General features: G+C 40.3%; 1 long non-coding RNA gene across 1 annotated transcript in view; it reads left to right on the forward strand.

Moving 5' to 3' along the window:
* The first annotated feature begins 1001 nt into the window (after nt 1–1001).
* The window catches only part of LOC138428243 (uncharacterized), a 51321-nt gene continuing 35293 nt past the window's right edge, over nt 1002–17029 (forward strand). The window contains exon 1 of the long non-coding RNA XR_011252358.1: nt 1002–1887. This is a non-coding gene — a long non-coding RNA (uncharacterized lncRNA). The remainder of the gene's footprint in view (nt 1888–17029) is intronic.

Below are 17029 nucleotides of genomic sequence, written 5' to 3' on the forward strand. Positions count from 1 at the left end.
ATGCTGCAGTCCATACGGTCGCAAAGAGTCGGACACGACTGAGTGACTGAACTGCTAGTCATTTGGATAGATATTTGCTCTAAAGACCTGCAATATCTGTCATAATTAAAGTCAGGTGTTCCCTGGCAGATTCATTCATTGCTGCATTAGAAGCAAATTATTTCATGGACTTCAAAAAAATAAGTTGCTTATTTCCAGTGGGTTTGGAGGCATTCAGAGATGTTACTACAAAGTCTTGAGGATCCTCGCCACTGGAATCCAAATTGCTTGTTAGGCTGACAAGCAGCATGCAACTGGGGGTGGGGTGGGCTGCCAGATTCTCTCCCACTCATCAGGAAGGGTGATGTGGCTGGGGTTTCCAGGGTTAACTCAGAGTCTTGGGCCTCGCTATGGAGTAACCAAATTCTGCTGGGGGTTTTCAGCTGGGGTTCTCAGATGTAGGTGAAATGTATTTTTTACTTTGGGATTATCTGATTCTGGCCTTTTTTCTTTTTTTGCCAAAGTGTTGCTGCTGCTAAGTCACTTCAGTCATGTCTGACTCTGTGCAACTCCATAGACCGCAGCCCACCAGGCTCCCCCGTCAATGGGATTCTCCAGGCAAGAACACTGGAGTGGGTTGCCATTTCCTTCTCCAATGCATGAAAGTGAAAAGTGAAAGTGAAGTCGCTCAGTCCTGTCGACTCTTCGCAACCCCATGGACAGCCCACCAGGCCAAAGTGTTATAACTCTGTAAATTGTAGATGACTGATAATGCAAAATGATTCTTGTGTACTGCTGCTGCTAAGTCACTTCAGTCGTGTCCGACTCTGTGCGACCCCATAGACGGCAGCCCACCAGGCTCCCTCGTCCTTGGGATTCTCCAGGCAAGAACACTGGAATGGGTTGCCATTTCCTTCTCCAATGCATGAAAGTGAAAAAAGACATGCAAATAACTTTTCATGTTATTTGGGAGCTGGAGAGAGAAGCTCCCTCAGCCCCTCACCTCAACCAGGGAGAATTTTGGATCCACTTGTGCAGGTTAATTTCAATGTTATAATATCCCTCGGGGGCCCCCACCTCCCTCCCACCATTACACCCCCAGCAGTAGCGCTCGCAGAATCCTGGGCTGGTAGGGGGCGGGGAGTGGGAGACACGGAGTTCTTCCCGCTTCCTGCGCCCACCTCTGCGGAGCTCTTGGCAAGGGGTCCCAGACGGGGCTTGCCAATGTCTTGGCGTCATAGACGGCGGGCGGAAAGGACCGCCCCTAGTGCGCCGTGGGCCTGGAGTCAGAGGGGCTGTCGGCAGGGCACCAGGCAGGGCCCTGGGCCGAGGCACCCCTGCCCGGTGAGTCTGAGTTGGGGGGATGAAGCCCCGATGAGAACTGGGGTCTGGTTGCGAGGCGGCGTGAGGAGGAGTCCGGGAGGAGGGCCTGCAGCACGCAGGGCACCCAGGTGTTTCCGTTCCAGGACCTCCCGCAGGCACTTTGATCTCTCAAGATTCTGCCGGATCGGCTTCGTCTGGGAAGACCGGCGAAGTAGCGGTGCCCCGTCTCTGAGCCTCCCTTCCACCTTGCTGCATTCCAGCCTGGCTTCTGCCTGCTCCTCCATCCGGTCCCCGCTTACAACCGCCAGCAACCCCTCCTTCACCAGGCCCACCCTTGGCCCTCAGGTGACCTTCCTGGTGTTCAAACGCGAGAACATTCCCTGATGGAGGGGCTTGGGTGAAGAGACCCGCTCTCCCCTCGCAGGGTGCTGGCTGTTGGGCTGGTTTTTCAACGAGAAAGCAATACGTTGACGCTTTCTGACGTTGAGTCAGAGGAAAGACTCCTAGAGTAGGCGTGATATCTCCTGGGACGAATTCGAGACACCTCACAGCTGCTGGCAGCAACGACTGGACCCAAGAATGTGGGTGAGTGCCTGGGATTCTTTTTTTTTTTTTCTCGCTTATATGTGTTTGTTTGCACGTGTTTGTTTCTCCCCCCCCCCCCAACCCCCAAACCTACTGCAAGAACTGCCTTAAAATGACTAATCCCTAGCTTTTTCTGGATTTGAGCGCTCAGTATGGGTAGCCCTCGGTGCCTTAGGGCCAGCTGTAACCTGTGTACTCATTAGTATGCCTTGGGTTCTGAGAGTAAGGGCTGTCTTCCCCTTGCGACTGGCTTGTGCTGTGATGAAGGAAATTGGCTGCAACTGGATGGTGGAAGATGGCCAAGGCTGATAACACCAGGCATTTGTATTAGGTGAGCTACCATTCACTTCTTCTGAATTCCTCTGCCAACCTGACATACCTCGTTTTTTGATCTGAGAATTTTGGGTTGCTGCAGACATTGACCTTTCCAGATATAGGCTTTGTGCCCCTGTAACCTGTGCTGGTATCCTAGGCTTTGGCCCCTGGGTCTCTGGGCATCCTAGAAGGTGATAGGCTCCTGGTATTCGTGTATGAAGTTCTTTCCCCTGACGGAGCATCGCATGATGCTGCCCTTGCAGCTCCTTTGGGACAAAGCCTGGTTCCTCCTTTCTGGGACCCTGGGAAGAACCACCACTGCAGTGTGGCTCTGGTCGGTGGCATGAGTTAGATTCTGTACTGAGGGTCTGGGTACAGGCACCCAAATGCCTTGTCAACTAGTTGTCTGTTGGCACTGTGCTTTACTGAGCTTCTTGCTTTGAGATACCAGATCAAGAGGTCGTCTTGTTAACATGATTGTGGCAGACTTGCTTTGACATGGTGTCCTAAGATTGAGCAGAAGAAAGTGGCAATGTGAGGGTGAGAGGGTGGTGGCTGCTGACCTGATGTAACACAGCAGCCCACATCTAACGCTGAGATTAATTACTCAAGTGGGATCAGGTTTATAGGCAAATAGCAATTACAATAATAACTATAAATATTTACTTATAAATCATATAATTTTAAATTATGAATAGTGTCATAAATTATGCATCTGTCTAAAAACCAAACAAGCATGTAAGCAATAAAAAGAAAACAACAGAAAAATTATACAACCTGAATAATAGAGAAAAAACAGATTAAAAAGTAATTTAAAAAACCCTTATGGACCTGTGGATTATATTAATAAAAACAGATCAAATGCGTGTTTAACTGGAGCCTCAGAAGATGAGGAAGAGTGCAGGATTGAAAAGGTATTTAAAAAAATTATAACTGAAAATGTCCCAAATTTGCAAAAAAGATAGTCTACAGATTCAAGAAACTGAGCAAGTCCCCAGTATGATAAGCCCAAAGAAAGACAAACCAAAACATATCATAATAAAAATTCTTCAAGCTAAAAACAAAGAATTCTTTATCAATTTACATAAAAATGACCCCATATCCATAAAGGAAAAATAATTCAAATGACAATGGATTTCTCATTAGAAATCAGAGGCCAGAGGAAGTGGTACAACATTTTTCAAGTGCTAGAATTGTCCACCCAAAATTCTATATCCACTGAAAATATCCATTAGGAATGAAAGGTAAATTAAGATATTCTCAGATGAAAAAACAACTAGGCGAATCTGTTCCCAGTAGAACTACTCTAAAAGACTGGCTACAGAAAGTTCTTAAAACAGAAAGTAAATGATAAAAGGAGGAGTCTTAATAATTACCTTATATCTTACACAAAAATAAACTTAAAAAAAATCAAACAGCTACAATTATGAGACTCTTAGAAGAAAACTTAGGAGTAAATCTGTGTGACCTTTAATTTGGCAATGGTTTCTTTCTTTTAGTTAGTTTTTAAAAAAATTTATTGGAGTATGCTACTGCTAAGTCACTTCAGTCGTGTCCGACTCTGTGTGACCCCTTAGATGGCAGCCCACCAGGCTCCCCCGTCCCTGGGATTCTCCAGGCAAGAACACTGGAGTGGGTTGCCATGTCCTTCTCCAATGCATGAAAGTGAAAAGTGAAAGTGAAGTCGCTCAGTCATGTCTGACTCTTAGCGACCCCATGGACTGCAGCCCACCAGGCTCCTCCATCCATGGTGTTTTCCAGGCAAGAGTACTGGAGTGGGGTGCCATCACCTTCTCCATATTGGAGTATAGTGTTGTGTTAATTTCAGGTGTGTAGCAAAGGGAGTCTGTTATGCATATACATATTAATTTTGTTTCAGATTTGTTTCCCATGTAAGTGATGATAGTATATTGAATAGAGTTCCCTGTGCTATACAATAGGTCCTTGTTGATTATCTGTTTTATACATAGTAGTGTGTCTATGTCAGTCCCAAGTGCCTGATTTATCCCCCTCCTCCACATTTCCCGTCTGGTAACCATAGGTTTGTTTTTGATATTTGTGAGTCTGTTTCTGTTTTGTAAATGAGTTCATCGTTATCATTTTTAAAATTTAGACTCCATATTCGAGCGGTATCAGTTCTTTATCTTTCTCTAGCTTCTCTTAGGATGATAATCGCTGGGCGCATCCATGTTGCTGCACATGGCATTGGTTCGTTCTTTTCTATGGCTGCGTAATAGTCCATTGTGTATGTATACCGCATTTTCTCTATCCGTTCCTCCTTCAGTGGACATTTAGTCTGCTTCCATGTTTTGGCTGTTGTAAATAGTGCTGAAGTGAACATAAGGGTGCACATATTTTTTTTTTGAAAAATTTTTTCCCCCAAATACATGCCCAGGAGTGGGACTACTGGATCACATGGCAGTTCTATTTTTTTTTTTTTTTTTAGTTTTTTAAGGAAGCTTCATACTGTTCTCCACAGTGGTTCTACAACAGTGGTTGTACCATTTTACCTTCCCACCAACATTGTAGGAGGGTCTGCTTTACTCCACATACTCTCTAGCATTTACGGTTTGTAGACTTTTTGATGATGGCCATTCTGATCGATTTGAAGTGTTACTTCATTGTAGTTTTGATTTGTATTTCTCTGATAATGATGTTGAGCATCTTTTCATATCCTTTTGGCCATCTGAATGTCTTTTTTGGAGAACTGTCTATTTAGATCTGCCCATTTTTCAGACTAGATTGTTTTTTGGCATAGACTGACATGAAATATTTGTAAATTTTGGAGATTTTTCCCTTGTCAGTTGCATCATTTGCAAATATTTTCTCCTATGCTATGGATTGTCTTTTTGTTTACAGTTTCCTTTGTTGTGCAAAAGCTTTTAAGCTTTTAAGTTTAATTAGGTCCCATTGTTTTATTTTGTTTTTATTTTCATTAGGAAGTGAATCCAAAAAGATATTTCTGTGATTTATGTCAGTGTTCTGCCTGTTTTCCTCTAGGAGTTTTATAGTGTCCATCCTTATATTTAGGTGTGCACTAAATGTATCTTTATTTCTGTGTATGGTATTAGAGAATGTTCTAATTTCACTTTTTACATGTAGCTATCCAGTTTTCCCAGCACTATTTTTTGAAGTGACTGTCTTTTCTTCATTGTATATTCTTGCCTCCTTTGTCAAAGATAAGTTGTCCATAGGTGTGTGGGTTTATTTCTGGACTTTCTATGCTGTTTCATTGATCTATATTTCTGTTTGAGGGCCAGTACCATATTGTTTTGATGACTGTAGCTTTGTAGTACAGTCTGAAGTCAGTGAGATTGATTCCTCTAGCACCATTTTCTTTCTCAGTATTGTTATTCAGAATCTTATGTGTTTCCACACAGATTTTAAAAAAATTTTGTTCAAGTTCTGGGAAAAATTCCAATTGGTAATTTTATAGGGGTTGCCTTGAATCTGTAGATTGCCTTGGATAGTATAGTCATTTTGACAATATTGATTCCTCCAGTCCAAGAGCATGATATATCTTTTCATCTGTCTGTGTCATCTTCTATTTCTTTCATTAGAATCTTACTGTTTTCAGAGTACAGGTCTTTTGTCTCTTTAAGTAGGTTTATTCTTTAGTAGTTTATTCTTTTTGATGAGATGGTAAATGGGACTGTTTCCTTAATTTCCCATTCTGCTCTTTCATTGTTAATGTATAGGCATTAAAGAGATTTTAGTGTATTAATTTTATATCCTGAAACTTTACCAGATTCACTGATGAGCTCTAATAGTTTTCTGGTAACATCTTCAGGATTTTCTGTGTACAGTATCATGTCACCAGCAAACAGTAACAGTTTTTAGTTTGTTATTCTATAATAAGTCTGTTCTTTTCCAATTTGGATTTCTTTTATTTATTTTTTTCTAATTGCCATAGCTAGGAATTCCAAAACTATGTTGAATAAAAGTGTACATCCTCGTCTTGTTCCTGATCTTAGATGAAATACTTTCCACTTGTCACCATTGGGAATGATGTGGGTTTGTCATAGATGGCCTTTATTATGTTGAGGTAAGTTCCCTCCATGCCCACTTTCTGGAGAGTTTTTGTCATAAATGGGTGTTGATTTTGGTCATAACCTTTTTTTTGCATCAATGAGATGATCATATGGTTCTTGTTCTTTGGTTTGTTAATATAGTCTATCACATGAATAGATTTGCAGATATTGAAAAAAAAAATCCTTGCATCCCTGGGGTAAATCACACTTAATCATGGTGTATGATCCTTTTAATGTATTGCTGAATTTGGATTGTCAGTATTTTGTTGAGTATTTTTACATCTGTGTTCATCAGTGATATTGGCTTGTAATTTTCTTATTTTGTGCTTTCTTTGTTTATGGTATCAGGGTGATGGTGGCCTCATAGAATGAGCTTGGAAGTATTCCTTCCTCAGCACTTTTTTCTGAAATAGTTTCAAAAGGGTAGGTGTTACTCTTTTCTAAAAATCTGATAGAATTCACTTGTGTATTCTGGATCTGTGTTTGTTGGAAATTCTTAAGTCACTGTTTCAATTTCAGGACTCGTGATTGGTCTATTGAGATGCTCCTATATCGGATGCACATATATTTATGGTTGTTATGTCTCCTTGGACTGATCCCTTGATCGTTATTGTAGTGTCCTTCTTTGTATTTTGTAACAGTCTTTATATAAAAGTCTGTATTGTCCGATATGAGCGTTGCTGCTCCAGGTTTCTTTCGATTTCTGTTTGCGTGATATACCATTTTCCATACCCTCACTTTCACTCTGTGTGTGTTCCCACTCCAATCTGTATAAGTCTCTTGTAGACAGCATACATATGGGTCTTGATTCTTCGTATCCATTCAGCCAGTCTATGTCTTTTGTTTGGGGGTGTTTAATCTGATTACATTTAAGGTAATTTTTGATATGTATGTTCTGACTGCCATTTTGTTAACCGTTTTGAATTTGATTTTTGTAGGGGCTTTTTTTTTCCCCTTCCTGTTTTTTTCTCTTCTCTTGTGACTTGATGACTGTCTTTAGTGTTGTGTTTAGATTCCATTTTCTCTTTTGTGTGTTTTTCTACAGTAGATTTTTGGTTTGAAGTTACCATGAGGTTTTAATATAGCAGTTTATACATAGAGAAGATTGTTTTAAGTAGCTAGTCTTTTAATTTCAAATGAATTTTAGGAATCTGTATTTGTACACTCCTCCTCTCATGATTGCTTGTTTTGATATTATATTTGTGTATGGATGTTTTCCCATAACGTTTACTTTATGTTTGCCCTTTCCGATGATCTTTCCCATTCACAGTTTTCCTATTTCTAGTTGTGGCCTAATTTTCCCACCTAGACAAGGCTATGGTTTTTCCAGTGGTCATGTATAGATGTGAGAGTTGGACTGTGAAGAAAGCTGAGCACCGAAGAATTGATGTTTTTGAACTGTGGTGTTGGAGAAGACTCTTGAGAGCCCCTTGGACTGCGAGGAGATCCAACCAGTCCATTCTAAAGGAGACCAGTCCTGAGTGTTCTTTGGAAGGAATGATGCTAAAGCTGAAACTCCAGTACTTTGGCCACCTCATGTGAAGAGTTGACTCATTGGAGAAGACTCTGATGCTAGGAGGGATTGGGGGCAGGAGGAGAAGGGGACGACAGGGATGAGATGGCTGGATGGCATCACTGACTCGATGGACATGCATTTGAGTGAACTCCGGGAGTTGGTGATGGACAGGGAGGCCTGGTGTGCTGCAGTTCATGGGGTCACAAAGAGTCGGACATGACTGAGTGACTGAACTGAACTGAGAGAAATTTCTTTAGCATTTGTTGTAAAGCTGGTTCCAGTTCAGTTTGGTCGCTCAGTCATGTCCGACTCTTTGTGACCCCATGAATCACAGCATGCCAGGCCTCCCTGTCACTTGTTTGGTGGTACTGAATTCTCCTAGCTTTTGCTTGTTTGTAAGACTTTTGACTTCTCTGTCAAATCTAAATGAGAGCTGTGCTGGGTAGAGTATTCTTGGTTGTAGGTTTTTCCCTTTCATCACTTTCAAATATTTTTTGCCACTCTTTTCTGGCCTACAGAGTTTCTCATGAGAAGTCAGCTGGTAACCTTATGGGGTTTCATTTGTATGTTATTTGTTGCTTTTTCCTTGTTGCTTTTAATATTTTTTCTGTGTCTTTAATTTTTGTCAATTTGATTAACGTGTCTCATTGTACTCCGTCTTTGGTTTGTCTTGTATGGGACTCTGTGCTTCTTGAACTTGAGTCAGTGTTTCCTGTCTCATGTTAGAGAAGTTTCCAGCTATAATCTCTTCAAATATTTTCTCAGGCTGTTTCTCTCTCTCTTCTCCTTCTGGAACCTCTCTAATGTGAATGTTGGTGTGTTCTATGTTGTCCCAGAGGTCTGAGACATTTCTTTTCATTCTTTTTTCTTCATTTTGTTCCACAGCAGAGATTTCCATCACTATGACTTGTATTTTTCATTTCAGTTATTGTTCTTTTCTGTAAGTTTGTTAGTTCTTCTAGGTCTTTATTAAGATTAGTTATTCTAGGTCTTTATTATTTCTTGTCTCTTCTCAATCTGAGCCTCCATTCTTTTCCTGAGATCTTGGAGTAATCTGTATTTGTACACTCCTTTACCATTTGTACACGTGTCTTTCCCATTACTACTTTAAATCATTTTCAGGTAAGTTGCCTATCTCCATTTCACTTAGTTGTTCTTGTGGGTTTTTATCATGTTCTTTCATCTGGAACATATTTCTCTGCCATCTCATTTCCCCTGACTTTCTCTGTGGTCTCCTTTTCACAGGCTGCCGGATCATAGCTTCTCTTGCTTTTGGTGTCTGCCCCCTGGTGGGTGAGGCTGGTACTGGTGCTTGTGAGGATTTTGGTCCCTGCCCACTGGTGGGTGGAGCTGGGTCTTGTTCCTCCTGTGGGCAGGGCCGTGTCAAGGGGTGCCTTAAGAGGTAGCTAGGTGCTCAGAAAGCCTGTTTGTGATGGATGGGGCTGTGTTCCCTATCTTGCTTGTTGTTTGGTCTGAAGCATTCTAGCACTGGAACTGCTAGGCTATTGACTAGGGCCAGGTTTTGATGCCGAAATGGCAACCTCACACCAGTCAGTACTCTCCTCTGGGGCCTCTGCCTCCAGTGTCCTTGGCTTCCCCCTACCAGTAAGCCACAGCTGACCCTGCCTCCCCAGGAGACTCTCTAAGACTTACAGGTAGGTCAGCCCAGGATCCTATGGAATTACTGATTTCAGTGGGGGCCCAGCATACATGAAACCTTCTCTGTACCCCCAAGAGTGGAGATTCTGTTTCCCCCAGTCCTGTGGCACCCCCACAGTCAAAACCCACTGGCCTTCAAAGCCAAATGTTCTAGAGATTCCTCCTCCCTATGCCAGTCCCTCAGCCTGTGGCGCCTGATGTGTGGGGCTCAGGACTTTTACTCTTTTGGTGAGCCTCTGTGATATAATTATTTTCCAGTTTGCGGGTCACCTACGCAGAGGGTATGGGATTTGATTATGTCACAAAAGCACCCCTCCTACCATTTCATTGTGGCTTCCTCTTTATCTTTTGAAAATCTTTTTTGGTAGGTTCCAGTCTTTGTTCAGTCATGAGTTGTGATTTTGGTGTTCTCCTGAGAGGAGGTGAGCTCAAGTTCTCTTACTGCACCATCTTGTCAGGAATCAAGGGGCTGCTTTTAGTTTGGATACTTGCTGCCTCTTTCCTCGGTGTGTGCTGGCTGTTATTCCCTTCATCTGGGGTGTGCAGGTGTGGCAGCCCTTGCACACCCTCAGGACAGCAGGCGTAGCACTTGGCACCTCCTTGCGGGCCTCGTATAGGCAGCTGTGGCTCACACACTCCTGGGACAGTGGAGGCAGCACATGGAGCCTGCTCGTGGGTCTCACCGCAGTGTGGGTGACCCGGGCTAGCCTCTGGATCCCGCAATGGTGGTGGCGACTCACGCCTGCCCCCAGAGCTCCTGTAGGTAGTGTCTTGTTGCTTGGGAGCACTAATGGGGAAAGAAGCTTTTATGGTGGTCCTACCCTTCTCCTCATGCACCTCCCCCCAAAATGGCACCTGGCCTCTCTGGCAGGCCCAGACCTCTCTAAGTACACCCTCAGTTGAGACCGTCCAGCCTCTTTAGGCTGTTTCTGATTCTCTCCCTGGTTCCGACCTCTGAAGCCTTGAGCTTCAGCTCCGAGCTCCCATCCACACTAACAAACGAGCATCTCAGTCTGGGGAGTACAGGGCAGTGCCAACTGCCCAGGCAAGTGCCAACCTTGTGTGCTGGTTGCTCTCCATAAACCAGTTGCTATGCTCCCCTCCTAGGCTCTGATGTTCCCTTCCATCCAGGTTGATCTCCCCACTGGTGACGGGATTTCCCAGGGTGTGGGAACTTTCCTTCCTTCACAGCTCTCTCCCTGGGCTGCAGGCCTTGTCCCGGTTCCTTTCTTTTTCTTTTTCCTTTTGTCATACCCAGTTATGTGGAAGTTTTCTTACCTCTTTGGAAGTCTGAGGTCGTCTGCCAGCATTCAGTAGATGTTCTGTAAGAATTGTTCCACTTGTAGATATATTTTTAATGTTTTTGTTGGAGAAGATGAGCTCCACCTTCTACTCTTCTGCCATCTTGATCCCATCGCTCAGCAGTGGTTTCTTAAACATGACAGTAAAAGGATAAAGGCCAAAGAAAAATAGGTACATTAGATTTTATCAGAGCTTTAAACGTTAGTACTTCAAAAGGTACTATCAAGAAAGTGAAAAAATAACCCATATAATGGGAAAAGATTTTCAAGTTATACAGCTGATAAGGGACTTGTGTTTATAATATAAAGAACTCTTCCAATTTAGTCATTAAAATAAACATTTCTCTGAAGAGGATATACGATGGGCCAATAATCAGCTATAAAGAGTGTCAACATCATTAGTCATCAGAAAAATGCAAAGTAAAATCACCATGAAATAGCACTCCACACTCACTAGGATGGCTGTTATTTAAAAAAAGGTAGATAATAGCAATGTTGATGGTGTTGAGAAACTGAAAAACTCATACATTGCTGGTGGCAATGTAAAATGGTGCAACTGCTTTGAAAAATGGTTTGGCAGGCACTCAAAAAAATAAACATAGAATTATTGTATGATCCAACAATTTCACTTCTAGAAAAATGTCCCACAAAATTTTGTACATAAACGTTCACAGCTGCATTATTCATAATAATCAAAAGTGGAAACAACCCAAATGTCTGTTAACTCATGAATGGGTAAATCAAATGTAGTATATCCACACAATGAAATATTATTTGGCAATAGAAAGGAATGAAGTACTGATACATGTTACAGCGTGGATGAATCTTGAAAATGTAAGCGAAATGAAAGAAGCCAATCAGAAAACACTGTATACTGTAAGATTCTATTTATATAATATCTTCAGAATAGGCAAATCTGTAGAGAGAAAAGTAGATTAGTGGTTGCTTAGGACTCTGAGGAGTGATGGCTAAAGAACTTGGGATGTCTTTCTGAAGTGATAAAAATATTCTATAATTTTGATGATGGCTGCACAACTTTGTTAATATATTAAAAACTAGTGAATTGTATACTTGCAATGAGTAAATTGTATTATGTGAATTACATTTCAATAAAGCTGTTACCAAAAGAATAAAAGCATCTTGGAACATCAGTAAGGAAGAAAGAAAAACAGAGTAAAAAACTATGGGTAAATACAATAGATTTTCCTCTTCCTCTTTAGTTTTCTAAATTATGTTTGGTGGTTAAAGCAAAAATTACTACATTTTCTGATGTGGTTCTCAGTATATTTAGAGACAATCAAAATGTAAACAGGGAACAGTAAAAGGGATCAAAGGGAGGTAAAGTGTTTTTGGTAAGTAAATCACAAAAATTTCTCAGTGTTCCTATAAAGTTTTAGACTACAGAGACTCAGTAATTAATATTCAGTAAACATAGAGAATGTTTGTTTTCACTTCCCTCAGAAACTAACCCTGCAGGCATCTGTTTCCTTAAGAGTAGAGCTAATTGCTTCCATCCAACAGCCTCCTTTTATCCCCTCAGGAACAAAAAAGTTACATTTCAGGATAAATATCTAGGTTTGAGCATTGTTTTTTCAGGTAATGGCTTTTGAAATTTCAAAAGGGATGAAACCCAGGACACACAGACATTTGTGTATTGTAAAAGTTGAGAATTGGGCTTATTTGGATCTTTGAGATACTTACTTCAAAGTGTTAAAGTTAAGACATTTCCAGGGAGACTCTCAGAAAGGGAGAGAGGTAACTGCGCTTTCTGCATGTTAAATGGCCAAAATTCACTCCTCTGTGTTTGTCACTTTTAATGTAGACTTTGCATGTGTCTTTGTTTTTTTTAACATTAAATTTATTTATTTTAATTGGAGGCTAATTATTTTACAATATTGTATAGGTTTTGTCATACATCAAAATGAATCTGCCATGGGTGTGTATGTGTTTCTCATCCTGAACCCCCCTTCCCCTTCCCTCCCCGTACCATCCCTCTGGGTCATCCCAGTGCACCAGCGCCGAGCATCCTGTATCATGCATCGAACCTGACTGGTGATTTGTTTCTCATATGATATTATACATGTTTCAATGCCATTCTCCCAAATCATCCCACCCTCACCCTCTCCCACAGAGTCCAAAAGACTGTTCTATATATCTGTGTCTCTTTTGCTGTCTCACATACTGGGTTATCGTTACCATCTTTCTAAATTCCATATATATGCATTAGTATACTGTATTGGTGTTTTTCTTTCTGGCTTACTTCACTCTGTATAATAGGCTCCACTTTCATCCACCTCAGAACTGATTCAAATGTATTCTTTTTAATGTCTGAGTAATACTCCATTGTGTATATGTACCACAGCTTTCCTATCCATTCGTCTGCTGATGGACATCTAGGTTGCTTCCATGTCCTGGCTATTATAAACAGTGCTGCAATGAACATTGGGGTACATGTCTCTTTCAATTCTGGTTTCCTCGGTGTGTATGCCCAGCAGTGGGATTGCTGGGTCGTATGGCAGTTCTATTTCCAGTTTTTTAAGGAATCTCCACACTGTTTTCCATAGTGGCTGTACTAGTTTGCATTCCCACCAACAGTATAAGAGGGTTCCCTTTTCTCCACACCCTCTCCAGCATTTATTGCTTGTAGACTTTTGGATAGCAGCCATTCTGACTGGCATGAAATGGTACCTCATTGTGGTTTTGATTTGCATTTCTCTGATAATGAGTGATGTTGAGCATCTTTTCATGTGTTTGTTAGCCATCTGTACATCGTCTTTGGAGAAATGTCTGTTCAGTTCTTTGGCCCGTTTTCTGATTGGGTCGTTTATTTTTCTGAAATTGTCTTTTCACCTTGCTTATAGTTTCCTTTGTTGTGCAGAAGCTTTTAATTTTAATTAGGTCCCATTTGTTTATTTTTGCTTTTATTTCCAATATTCTGGGAGATGGGTCATAGAGGATCCTGCTGTGATTTATGTCGGAGAGTGTTTTGCCTATGTTCTCCTCTAGGAGTTTTATAGTTTCTAGTCTTACATTTAGATCGTTAATCCATTTTGAGTTTATTTTTGTGTATGGTGTTAGAAAGTGTTCTAGTTTCATTCTTTTACAAGTGGTTGACCAGTTTTCCCAGCACCACTTGTTAAAGAGATTGTCTTTTCTCCATTGTATATTCTTGCCTCCTTTGTCAAAGATAAGGTGTCCATAGGTGCATGGATTTATCTCTGGGCTTTTTATTTTTGTTCCATTGATCTATATTTCTGTCTTTGTGCCAGTACCATACTGTCTTGATGACTGTGGCTTTGCAGTAGAGCCTGAAGTCAGGCAGGTTGATTCCTCCAGTTCCATTCTTCTTTCTCAAGATTGCTTTGGCTATTTGAGATTTTTTTTGTATTTGCATACAAATTGTGAAATTATTTGTTCTAGCTCTGTGAAAAATACCGTCGGTAGCTTGATAGGGATTGTATTGAATCTATAGATTGCTTTGGGTAGTATACTCATTTTCACTATATTGATTCTTCCAAACCATGACCACGGTATATTTTTCCATCTATTAGTGTCTTCTTTGATTTCTTTCACCAGGGTTTTATAGTTTTCTATATACAGGCCTTTTGTTTCTTTAGGTAGATATATTCCTAAGTATTTTATTCTTTGCATTGCAATGGTGAATGGAATTGTTTCCTTAATTTCTTTTTCTATTTTCTCATTATTAGTGTACAGGGATGCAAGGGATTTGTGTTGATTTTATATCCTGCAGCTTTACTATATTCACTGATTAGCTCTAGTAATTTTCTGGTGGAGTCTCTAGGGTTTTCTATGTAGAGGATCATGTCATCTGCAAACAGAGTTTTACTTCTTCTTTTCCAATTTGGATTCCTTTCATTTCTTTTTCTGCTCTGATTTCTGTGGCCAAAACTTCTAAAACTATGTTGAATAGTAGTGGTGAAAGTGGGCACCCTTGTCTTGTTCCTGACTTTAGGGGAAATGCTTTCAATTTTTCACCAATGAGGATAATGTTTGCTGTGGGTTTGTCATATATAGCTTTTATTATTATGTTGAGGTATGTTCCTTCTATTCCTGCTTTCTGGAGACTTTTTATCATAAATGGATGTTGAATTTTGTCAAAGGCTTTATCTGCATCTATTGAGATAATCATATGGCTTTTATTTTTCAATTTGTTAATGTGGTGTATTACATTGATTGATTTGTGGATATTGAAGATTCCTTGCATCCCTGGGATAAAGCCCACTTGGTCATGATGTATGATATTTTTTGTGTTGTTGGATTCTGATTGCTAGAATTTTGTTGATTTTTGCATCTATGTTCATCAGTGATATTGGCCTGTAGTTTTCTTTTTTGTGTGTGGCATCTTTGTCAGGTTTTGGTATTAGGGCAATTTGTATGGCCTCAAAGAATGAGTTTGGAAGTTTACCTTCCCCTGCAATTTTCTGGAAGAGTTTGAGTAGGATTGGTGTTAGCTCTTCTCTAAATTTTTGGTAGAAGTCAGCTGTGAAGCCGTTTGGACCTGGGCTTTTGTTTCCTGGAAGCTTTCTGATTATAGTTTCAATTTCCGTGCTTGTGATGGGTCTGTTAAGATTTTCTATTTCTTCCTGGTTCAGTTTTGGAAAGTTGTACTTTTCTAAGAATTTGTCCATTTCTTCCACGTTGTCCATTTTATTGGCATATAATTGCTGATAGTAGTATCTTATGATCCTTTGTATTTCTGTGTTGTCTGTTGTGATCTCTCCATTTTCATTTCTAATTTTATTGACTTGATTTTTCTCCCTTTGTTTCTTGATGAGTCTGGCTAATGGTTTGTCAATTTTATTTATCCTCTCAAAAGAACCAGCATTTGGCTTTGTTGATTTTTGCTATGGTCTCTTTAGTTTCTTTTGCATTTTTTTCTGCCCTAATTTTTAAGATTTCTTTCCTTCTACTAACCCTGGGGTTCTTCATTTCTTCCTCTTCTAGTTCCTTTAGATGTAGAGTTAGGTTATTTGACTTTTTTCTTGTTTCTTGAGGTATGCCTGTATTGCTATGAACCTTCCCCTTAGCACTGCTTTTACAGTGTCCCACAGGTTTTGGGTTGTTGTGTTTTCATTTTCATTAATTTCTATGCATATTTCGATCTCTTTTTTTATTTCTTCTGTGATTTGTTGGTTATTCAGCAGTGTGTTGTTCAGCCTCCATATGTTGGAATTTTTAATAGTTTTTCTCCTGTAATTGAGATCTAATCTTACTGCATTGTGGTCAGAAAAAATGCTTGGAATGATTTCAATTTTTTTGAATTTACCAAGGCTAGATTTATGGCCCAGGATGTGATCTATCCTGGAGAAGGTTCTGTGTGCCCTTGAGAAAAAAGGTGAAATTCATTGTTTGGGGGTGAAATGTCCTATAGATATCAATTGGGTCTAACTGGTCTATTGTATCATTTAAAGTTTGAGTTTCCTTGTTAACGTTCTGTTTAGTTGATCTATCCATAGGTGTGAGTGGGGTATTAAAGTCTCCCACTATTATTGTGTTATTGTTAATTTCCCCTTTCATACTTGTTAGCATTTGTCTTACATATTGCGGTGCTCCTATGTTGGGTGCATATATATTTATAATTGTTATATCATCTTCTTGGATTGATCCTTTGATCATTATGTAGTGTCCTTCTTTGTCTGTTTTCACAGCCTTTGTTTTAAAGTCTATTTTATCTGATATGAGTGTTGCTACTCCTGCTTTCTTTTGGTCTCTCTTTGTGTGGAATATCTTTTTCCAGCCCTTCACTTTCAGTCTGTATGTGTCCCTTGTTTTGAGGTGGATCTCTTGTGGACAACATATATAGGGGTCTTGTTTTTGTATCTATTCAGCCAGTCTTTGTCTTTTGGTTGAGGCATTCAACCCATTTACATTTAAGGTAATTATTGATAAGTATGATCCTGTTTCGATTTACTTTATTGTTTTGGGTTTGAGTTTATACACCCTTTTTGTGTCCTGTCTAGAGAAGATCCTTTAGCATTTGTTGGAGAGCTGGTTTGGTGGTGCTTAATTCTCTCAGCTTTTGCTTGTCTGTAAAGCTTTTGATTTCTCCTTCATATTTGAATGAGATCCTTGCTGGGCTGTAGGTTATTTTCTTTCATCACTTTAAGTATGTCTTGCCATTCCCTCCTGGCCTGAAGAGTTTCTATTGAAAGATCAGCTCTTGTCCTTATGGGAATCCCCTTGTGTGTTATTTTGTTGTTTTTCCTTGCTGCTTTTAATATTTGTTCTTTGTGTTTGATCATTGTTAATTTGATTAATATGTGTCTTGGGGTGTTTTGCCTTGGGTTTATCCTATTTGG

This window comes from Ovis canadensis, chromosome 23 (genome assembly GCF_042477335.2).
Source record: "Ovis canadensis isolate MfBH-ARS-UI-01 breed Bighorn chromosome 23, ARS-UI_OviCan_v2, whole genome shotgun sequence".
Classification (NCBI taxonomy): Eukaryota; Metazoa; Chordata; class Mammalia; order Artiodactyla; family Bovidae; genus Ovis; species Ovis canadensis.